The sequence below is a fragment of the Micrasema longulum genome, unplaced genomic scaffold, assembly GCF_059751315.1.
Source record: "Micrasema longulum isolate JH-2025_06_02 unplaced genomic scaffold, ASM5975131v1 h1tg000348l, whole genome shotgun sequence".
NCBI lineage: Eukaryota > Metazoa > Arthropoda > Insecta > Trichoptera > Brachycentridae > Micrasema > Micrasema longulum.
In genome coordinates this window covers 84202-93795 of record NW_028277551.1, presented here as the reverse complement: position 1 = coordinate 93795, position 9594 = coordinate 84202, and positions in this window count along the sequence as shown.

The following is a 9594-nucleotide window of genomic DNA, read 5'->3' as shown; positions in this document are numbered from 1 at the left end:
GTCATTTAACAAGAGTAATTTAATTAATGAACCTTGAAATTAAAAAGTAAAAAAAAAATATTTTACGTAAGACGGATATTTTTATGTCATGTTAAATAATATTAGATGTTTTAAAGGTAATGTCGGCCAAATGTCCACCACGGCGTTGTTTAATCCGAGAGGTCCAATTTTCGTTAGTCCTCTCATTGGATGAGCAAAGTAGCGTAAAAACTTTGACTACCTTGGCAGCACTAACAAAATGTGCATTTTGTTTGACAATCTGACAGATGGAAAATTAATTAAAGTCTTACGTAATGCATTTGCTACTTACACATAAATTTGCTACTTATACATGAAATATGATCCCATCCTGTTTCTTAACGATCCCAGCAGTATTTGTACACTTTAAAACGACACAACACGGCGCATAATTGAATTCAGATCGGGAATTATGTACTGAGCGACATCTACTAGGAAACTAATGGGTCAAAACGTAAAACTACTCCTTTAATAGTAGTTTAGGCGCTTTCTGTTTGGTGCGCGTATGCGCATTAAACAGAAGGCGACTATTCTTAATTATATGGCTATACTATACCATACATACCATCCTATTCAAATTTAAAAGGTCATAAACAAAGTCCAAAATTTAACCGAATCGTGACGTATTAGGGGCGTGGCCAATGCAAAGAAGCGTTTTTGCGGGAATTCAAAATTATAAATAAAAAAATATTTTTTATGCTACTTAAGTACAATTTTTTTTTATTCGACAGTGTTTTAAAGACCTTTTTTATAATTTTAAATTGTAGTGTGGGGGTCATCATCATCAAGCCGTAAAGTTGGCAGGGCCGAACACCGTTTTGGCCCGCAACGCATAACCCGACGCAATGTCAGCTCGGACAAGTAATTAAACGTAGTGCAGCGAAAGAATATGCACATTTAATCTTGGTATTTCGTGTCGCCCGTCCACCAGCTCCTCGCCAGTGTTCGCTATTGTAAAGTCCTTCTGTACAAAATTGTAAGGATGTAACTGGTGTGTATCTACTCAATAAATAACTTCAATTGTAATCCATTTTTCTCATTTAACCTCAAATTAATTCACGCGCACCCATCCATACAGTAAAAAAACGTGATATTTCCCTGTTGGAAAAAACGCCGGGAGAAGTGTCTTTCATCCGATGGCTATTTATTACTTTGATGGGGAAATATTGAAGTGTGAATAACAATTTATTTTAAATATACACAAATGAGGAAGTTCAGTGCTACGGAAAATTACACACAAAAAATGTTTTCTTACGCATGGTTAAAATTTAATTTAATTAAATTGTATGGCGAAGTTTCTCGAAAGCGTATGAAAAAAAGAATGAAAATGAACTTACTTTGAACGACGTCACAAGTTCTTGTGCACCACCAATCAATTACATCTTCAGCGTGTGTTGTGATAGATTTCCAGCAAGCCATTTTTTTTAGTATATTTTGATAGGTACGGCGCTCTACTTTTAAATGTCAGGACAATTCACCGACGAGAACTGTTGACGTCGCGGGCGGAGTAATTTCAATATATATATAAATGTCCCAACACGTTTTATAGCTACAGAGCGCATTGGCAATTTAGATTCTAATTACCTGTTCCTGATTGCGATAAATTTTAATAACACATAGAAGCTGGATTACAAGTCTTGCAGCTACAGAGCGCACGGATGGTTGAAATCCTAGTTCCACAGGAAACGCAGGAGTCAGATAAAAACACTTCTTGCAGCTACATAGCATTGAAACAGGCGTCCTTTCACATTATTTGATGCTTCCTTATATACGACATCTATCGACTTTTTTGTAAAGTTTTAATAGCAATATTTACTTTGTTATATTTATATTTAGAGCATAAGATTTTCTCACTTTAATTATTATCTTTTATTTGTCATATTGGATATTTTATGTTTCTTTTTTACTTTTTTGTAGTTTTAAAAAAAAAATACTTAAACTAATTTGTTTAGTTTTGATTATTCAGTTGAATTATATAGTTATATTTCATATTATATATTACAAAATGAATTGTTCACTGCCATAATTATTTTTGTAAAACTTTTTATTGTAAAAGGTTCCTTGAAGCGTTAATATAAAAATAAATGAACTAAATATATTTTATTTGTTTGATCGACCGTTTAAACATAATATTGTCTATCGCTAGAGTACCCTTAAATTAATGGTTATTATTACTTTTAAAATATGTTTTATTTCTCATTTTAACCATGTGTTATTGACAATAGTGTACATTCAAATGATTGTAAAAAATACTTCCTTAGTCTCTGTTGAGATATTTGTCTCTTAAGATAAAATCTTAATACGGTTGAATTTTAGTATTGGTCGTCAAACATTTGAAGATACTCATTATCATTTTACCTACCTAATTTCGGGTGGCCTCAAATTTCTTATTAAAAATATAAAAAGTTGCAATTTCGTTATTGGCGCACACAGCCCCAACGAAATTTTAAGCGTCGCGTCGCGACGCCAGTTGTTAGTCGGCGCCCGAACAGAACGGACGCCGGTGTTTGACCGCCCGAATACCCCGAACGACTGCAAAAGCACATACGAATCGAACCGAACGGAGAATAAAATAGAACAAAAAGCCAATTCGCGAATTTCGTTCGTTTCAGTGACGGTGGGTGAAAAAGTTGTGAAGTTTCTGTGTTGTTAATTCATTTAATAAAGAAATTATTTTTCAGGTTCGTGAAGGTATATTTATTTATTTATTAATACACACGGCACGCAGTGACTTTTAGCTTACAGAAATACATATTTAATAGAAAATAAACCCTTTAAAAAAAAGTAAAAAACCAAAAAAAAAAGGGTCAATTTAAAAACTAAAACTTTTAACAATGTGTGCATATCATCATCATAGTCATTCCCTTTCCGTACATAATGGTGCATAGGGCACTGCATTGGTACACCAATCGCAGCGTATGTTAATCATTTTTGTTACATAAGGGTAAAATTGATCAGTCTTACGCTCAGGGCCGCGATTTTGAGCGGCTATCTTCAACGGATATTTATGTACAAAAGTGTTATATTTGTATGAAAATTCAAAGTATCTTCGTCGGTAACCGGTAATTAAACGTGTTTAGAAAAGAAAAAGTAAAAATATTAACAAATTACAACAGGGGTGGAGAATACCTTAAATAAGGGAATATGGAAGTCTAGGCATCTACAGGGCTTATGACCTGTCATTGGCTGGTTTAAGTGGCCACTTTACACACTGTGTAACATTCGCCATTCTGCCTATGTTTGAACATCCATATTTCTTCGATTCTTCCATTTTTTTATTTGAGTGAAGTCAAAGAGCTGAAACCTTTATTGTTGTGAAGAGATTCATCTGACGGAATTATTTCACATACTAGGCAACGCCTGAAAACAATTTTTCAATTTTTAAACTTCTTTTTGGACCAGTTGGTTTCATTACAATATTTGAGTTTGTCCAAATGTTCGTAGACAAAAGACTGGACACTTAAACCAGATAATGACAGGTCATAAGCCCTGTAAATGCCTAGATTACCATATTCCCTTATTTAAGGTATTCTCCATCCTTGTTGTAATTTGTTAATCTTAATGACCCCCGAGAGTGTGAAATCAATCCAGTCTTTTGTCTACGAATATTTGGACAAACTCAAATATTGTAGTAAAAATATAATATTTTGATACAGAAAGCTTAATTTTACTTTGTAGATAAAATTGAAGATAAATTTTAATTTCCCATCAGAATACGTAACCTGGTACCAGCCCAGGGACTATTAAATATTATTGTGTAAAAACACATTAAAAAAAAAAAAAATTCATATTGACCATGTCGGGAATCGAACCCGAGACCTCTTGCATGGTAGGCAAACGCGCTGACCATTTTAATAGATCTAGTCAAAGATTGAATAGTTTAGTTGAAATTCCTTATTTTAAATCCAGATTTGGAAAAAGACTCTCATTTCATAAGGACAATATGATAGAGATTATTATTTGAATTTATTTCGGTACTAATTATGGATTAAAAAGCATATTTAAATAACTTATTTTTTAATAAATAGCATACCTTTACATTAATTATAATTTTCTAGTTTTAATTGACATTTTTTTTTTTTATGTAACAACTTATTTTTTTATTTTTTGATATCTTTATTTTTCTTACAGTAGCCTTTATTTCAATTTAAAATAAAATGTGTACCCACACACAGGCCATGCCTTTGTGGGTCTTTTTTTCTGTGTTTATGTAATAGGTTTTTATTGTATTTGAAATATATAATCTAGACAGGTGCCACCGTTTTGAAGCAACAATTTACGGACAGTGTATACTTGTAATGCCGTATTAAATAGACTTCATGAACTCGGCAATAGTTATTCCCACGTATCTGATATATTTAGTGTAGAATATTGTTCCTATGGAACAAACCTTTTGAACTTTTTCAAAGATGGTGAATGGTAATTATTATTATTTATATCACTACAGAGATGGGTAGAATTTTTTGTTTCAAGATTATGGATATTCGAGCGTTTACAGGGCTTATGACCTGTCATAGGTTGGGTTCAAGTGGCCACTTTTATGTAGAATTCTACAACATTCCCCATTCCGCTTATTAGCGAATATCCATATCGGTGACATTTTTGGTTTTAGTATATATGTCATGAAACAAGGAAAGCTTTCGCTAGCGCGTTTGGAGCGCCATCTATGTATTTGATATTGAGGTTAAGTATTAAAGCAAATTACTTTATTTATGTAGCTAAGACTCTATCCGAGTTAAATTAATTACTAGTAATCGCCTGCAGATGACTCTGCAATTTATTTTTACTTAATTTTTGACCAGATCATGTTTTACACAATATTACGGGATAAAACCCAGAATTGTGTGTGTATAAATATGTAAATATATATACACATACCAAAAATAATAATGGTAATTATATTTATTTATTAATGCATTTCATAATATATATACATAAATACAGTTTTTTGTTCACTTTGCCTAGCTGTGTGAAACAGTACTTATTATTTTCTTGTTGTTTTACTGTAAAAAGTTTTATTATTTAAACTTTCCACTAAATATGCTGTATAAATTTTAGGTTAATTTTTTTTTATAAATCTTGGGTATAAGGAAATTCATGTTTAAAAAAAATATATATATATATTAAGCCAAATATGTTAATATTATAAATGTTTGTAAAAGGCATATTTGCCGTTTATGTTAATAAAATAAAAATAAAATAAATTAAAAATAGTTCTCTTTAATAAATTAAAGTGGACACAGGCATTTAAATTTTATAAGTTCATTCATTTAAAAACACTTGTTAAAAAATATGTTTGAATACAGAAAGTAAAGGACAAAAATTATTTGCAAGAGAGAAGTTAAGGACTGGATTTTTCTTAGTGGGAAACTCCTTTATGATTTTCCGAATGTTTGAGTTTACTGTTTACCATTTTGATGTGTGTTTCTGATCCTATATTTGTGGTGATATACTCATGTGTCTGTGTCAACTAAATGCTTGTGCCGACTCAACACAGGACTTATAGTCCCATGGAGTTAGGACTTATGTCTCAAATAATGTGTAATAATCTGCCTCTAAGTAATTAAATAAGTAGTGAAAATCTGTGTCAGGTATTATTGATAAGATTAAGAAAGGGTCTCTGAGATGGTTTGGTCATGTAGAACGAATAAATGATGAAATTATGGTAAAACAGATATATATAACCTGTAAATGCCTAGAATTCCACATTCCCCTCTCAAAAATGTTTTCCCTCTCCGTTGAAACAAATTTAGCTCTTAATGACTCCCTAGGGAGGAAATCCAGCCAGTCTGCAAATATTTGGACGTATTCAAAACATTGACCAGTATTTCAAATCACCTTTTTTGCTTAATGTAACACGACCCAGTAGGTTTTTAGCGCAGTCTTTAAAGAGTTAATTTTGATAAATTATTGACCGATGTGATTAAAGTGATTACTATTAATAACTATAGTCCTTAAAATATAGCTTAATTAGAATGACATTTGTCAGAAAATGGACGACATAACTTTGTAGTAACGTCAAAGGAGTTATTTATATTGACACACGACAAATCATTCGCATCTGGCGTGTTAATTTATTTTTTTAATACAATGCTTGACACACAATTTAACATAAATATATAAAATCAGCTTTAAAACTAAAAATAAACTAAAATAAACCTAATTATTAACGACGTTCTTACAAGGTTACATCATTTGGCAAAAACGTTAGAGATGGGACAAATTGATCAATGTAAATTAATCGAATAAAAAAATAGTTCATTTGATGTTGTTCATGAAAAAAATATAATGGTCTTATTTTTTGGTAGATAATTTTGTTAAACACACTATAATAGGCTTTTTTTGCGTTTTTTATCAATTTTCGGAAACAGAGTTTGATAATTGCATGAAATAACTGATAAAATCGATTTGATCCGCGATCAGTAATTTCGCATCACTAATGAAATTAGTTTGATAGCTGTCATTCTAATCAAGCTACCCCGTAAACGGAAGTAACTTTCGGGATACACCTCTCGTATTGTGCACTAAATAGCTTCATTTTTCGATGCAATTCAATTAGCTTAAATCTTAATAATTGTATTTATAGAATATCTAATGTAAATTGATCGAATAAAATAATAGTTCATTTTATGTTGTGCATTAAAAAAGTATAAATGTCTTATTTTTTGGTGAATAATTGTGTTAAACACACTATAATAGGCTTGTTTTTCTGTATACAACATATCACAAAGTTACGTCGATTAATTTGATTTCACAGATGAGAGTTGTTGTATCACACAGAACCACAGAAAAACATCATTACTTACATTATATTATGTATCTTCTATGTCGGTACAAATATATGATATTTTTTAATAGCTTACCTGTAAATAAAATCACCATTTGCCACTGATACCTATATTTATTACTAATGTAAATAAGATTTTTAGAGCTGCCACTGAACATTGCCCAAAGGTCGAATACACGAAAAGCAGTCGAATAAAGGTTTATTAATTCTATTTCCTTACAAACAAAACCATTCCAAGATATTCCCCCGTAAAAGTCAGTCGTCCGAACTCAGATATAGTATATTATGTTTATACATGGCTTTGAATAAAATATCCTTGACAGGCTAAAATACGTCCAAATTAATTCAGTATCATGTTATATTAATCCTGCCGTAAAGTCTGGGGCTCGACCTACATTACGGAGCCTTTGATAACATTATCTACCCCTTCCCGGCGATGCGTAGTACTACGCATTGCATCTATTAAATTTAATAAATATAATAAACGAGCTGAACCCGGCAATGCTTTGCTATTGCTAGATTTGAGTTCTTGCTAAATAAATTAAATGAATTACAAAATAAAGCCTTTAGAATCATTTTGAAAAAAAACAGATATACGAGGGTAAAGTCGATGGTAAATGAAATGAAATTATTAACATATAAACAAAGAATATTTTACAATACAATGATATTTGTTCATAAAATTATAAACTCTAATAAAAAAACAGAATTTTGGAAAAAAATTGATCGGAACCAGCATGAACACGATCACAGTACTAGAGAAAAGAACAAAATTAGACTTCCATTTAGGAAAAAGGCAAAGTCACAAAATTCAATTTTATTTAAAGCAATTAAAAAGTATTACGAAATGGAAAAAAATATTTATGAAGAAAAAAACATATCAAAATTTAAAATAATGGTCAAGACATATGTGATAAACAATTTATAAATTAAATATATTTTCAATGTTATTATTAGAACACACATAACAATATGTATGATATGTGTGCCCTACTTTAAGATTTAAATAAAAAAAATAAAAGTTTGATACCAATTATTGTATTTAGTCCAAATTAGATATGTTCGTATACATGATTATTTTTGTGTTTCGGTTTTTGTGTTGTGGCCTCCGCGGTGTAGTGGTCAAGACGCTCGACTCGCGCACGGAAGGATCCGGGTTCGATTCCCGGTGAGAACACAAAAAATTAAAATGTGATTTTTTCAAGCCTGGGTGTTCTGTGATGTAATTCACCACTGTAATTGGGCCTCCTGGCCTGTTGTGGTGCAAAAATAAATATAAATATTAATAAAATACATAAATTGTGAGACAGAGAATTTTAATAAATAGGGGTTTGAATATTGTTTTCCTGTCATGTTTTGCAGACGCCTCCCTGGTACTGTGCGAAAAGACAATTGATTGTCAGACCTTTTTATTAGAATAGGCAAAATCGACGTTTCGCTGTACCGTTTTCCGCACCTCAAAACTGAACCGATTTTGTTATTTTTTTAGAATAAATATCAGAATAAAATTTCCTGTATTTTTCAAAAATAGTTATATTTGTATACCGTGCGCCCGAAGTCAACAGAAAAAACTGTGTTTTTTATGGGTTTGGATGGTTCTAGTTCCCATAGTAAACTATTTTTTAAAAAAAACGAAACAATATTGGGACACGCCAATGGAAAATATCTATAATGTGTAAAAAGATCTCTGCGCTGGTTTGGACACGTAGAGCGAATGGACGACGAAAGAACGGCTAAAAATATTTACAATGCGAATGTTCATGGATGCAGAAATAGAAAAAGACATACAAACAAACCATCACGCCGTTTCCCCGCAAGGGTAGGCAGAGAGGATAGAACGCCACAACACTCTATCTTTGCATACAGATCTCGCTTCCTCTACATTCATACATCTTCTCATGCACGCGCGCCGATTGTTCTGACTTTTGACATGTCCTTCATTAAGTATTTGTTGGATTTGATCATGCCATGTCTTTCTCGGTCTTCCTCTGTGTCCATTTCATCCATTGTAAATATTCTTAGCCGTTCTCTCGCTGTCCATTCGTTCTACATGTCCAAACCGGCGCAGAGCTCCGTTCCTGATTTTGTCGATAATGCTCGTCTCAGCCTTACATAATGTACGGATCTCAACATTTGCGCATCTATCGTACATAGTTTTACCACACATTCGCCTGAGAGATCGCATTTCGACAGCATTCAGCCCACTTTCATCCCGGTTTTTCCAAGTCCATACTTCGCTCCCATACATGCATGGCATGACCAAATCCAACAAATACTTGAAGATCGACACTGTGAAAATCGGCACGCGTGCGTAAGATCTATGAATAAATAATTGCTTATACATAAAATCTCCTCATGCCAAAAAATATGTTTTGCCTAATATTATTGCTCATTGCACAAACTGCTTGCATGATGGCATTTTTAACACATGTAATTGTGAACTCATACAATTTGTGGAGGAGTATAAGTATTTGGGTATTTTTATTGATCATAATTTTAAATGGGATCGTCATATATTTAAACTTTGTGATCGATTGCGGACTCTTGCGAGTACTTTTTATAAGTTATCTATTATTTTGCCTAAAATCACTCTTAACATTATTATTTTTTCTTTAGTGGAATCAATGATAAGATATGGTATAAAGTCGTGGGGACATTCGACCAAAACTAATATTAAAATGATCCAGGGTCTACAGTACTATATAGCTAAGCGAATTGTACCTGCAAAGTAATAATGATATCCTGTACAAAACAATCAAAACTCTGCCTGTTCGAGGACTACTGTGGCT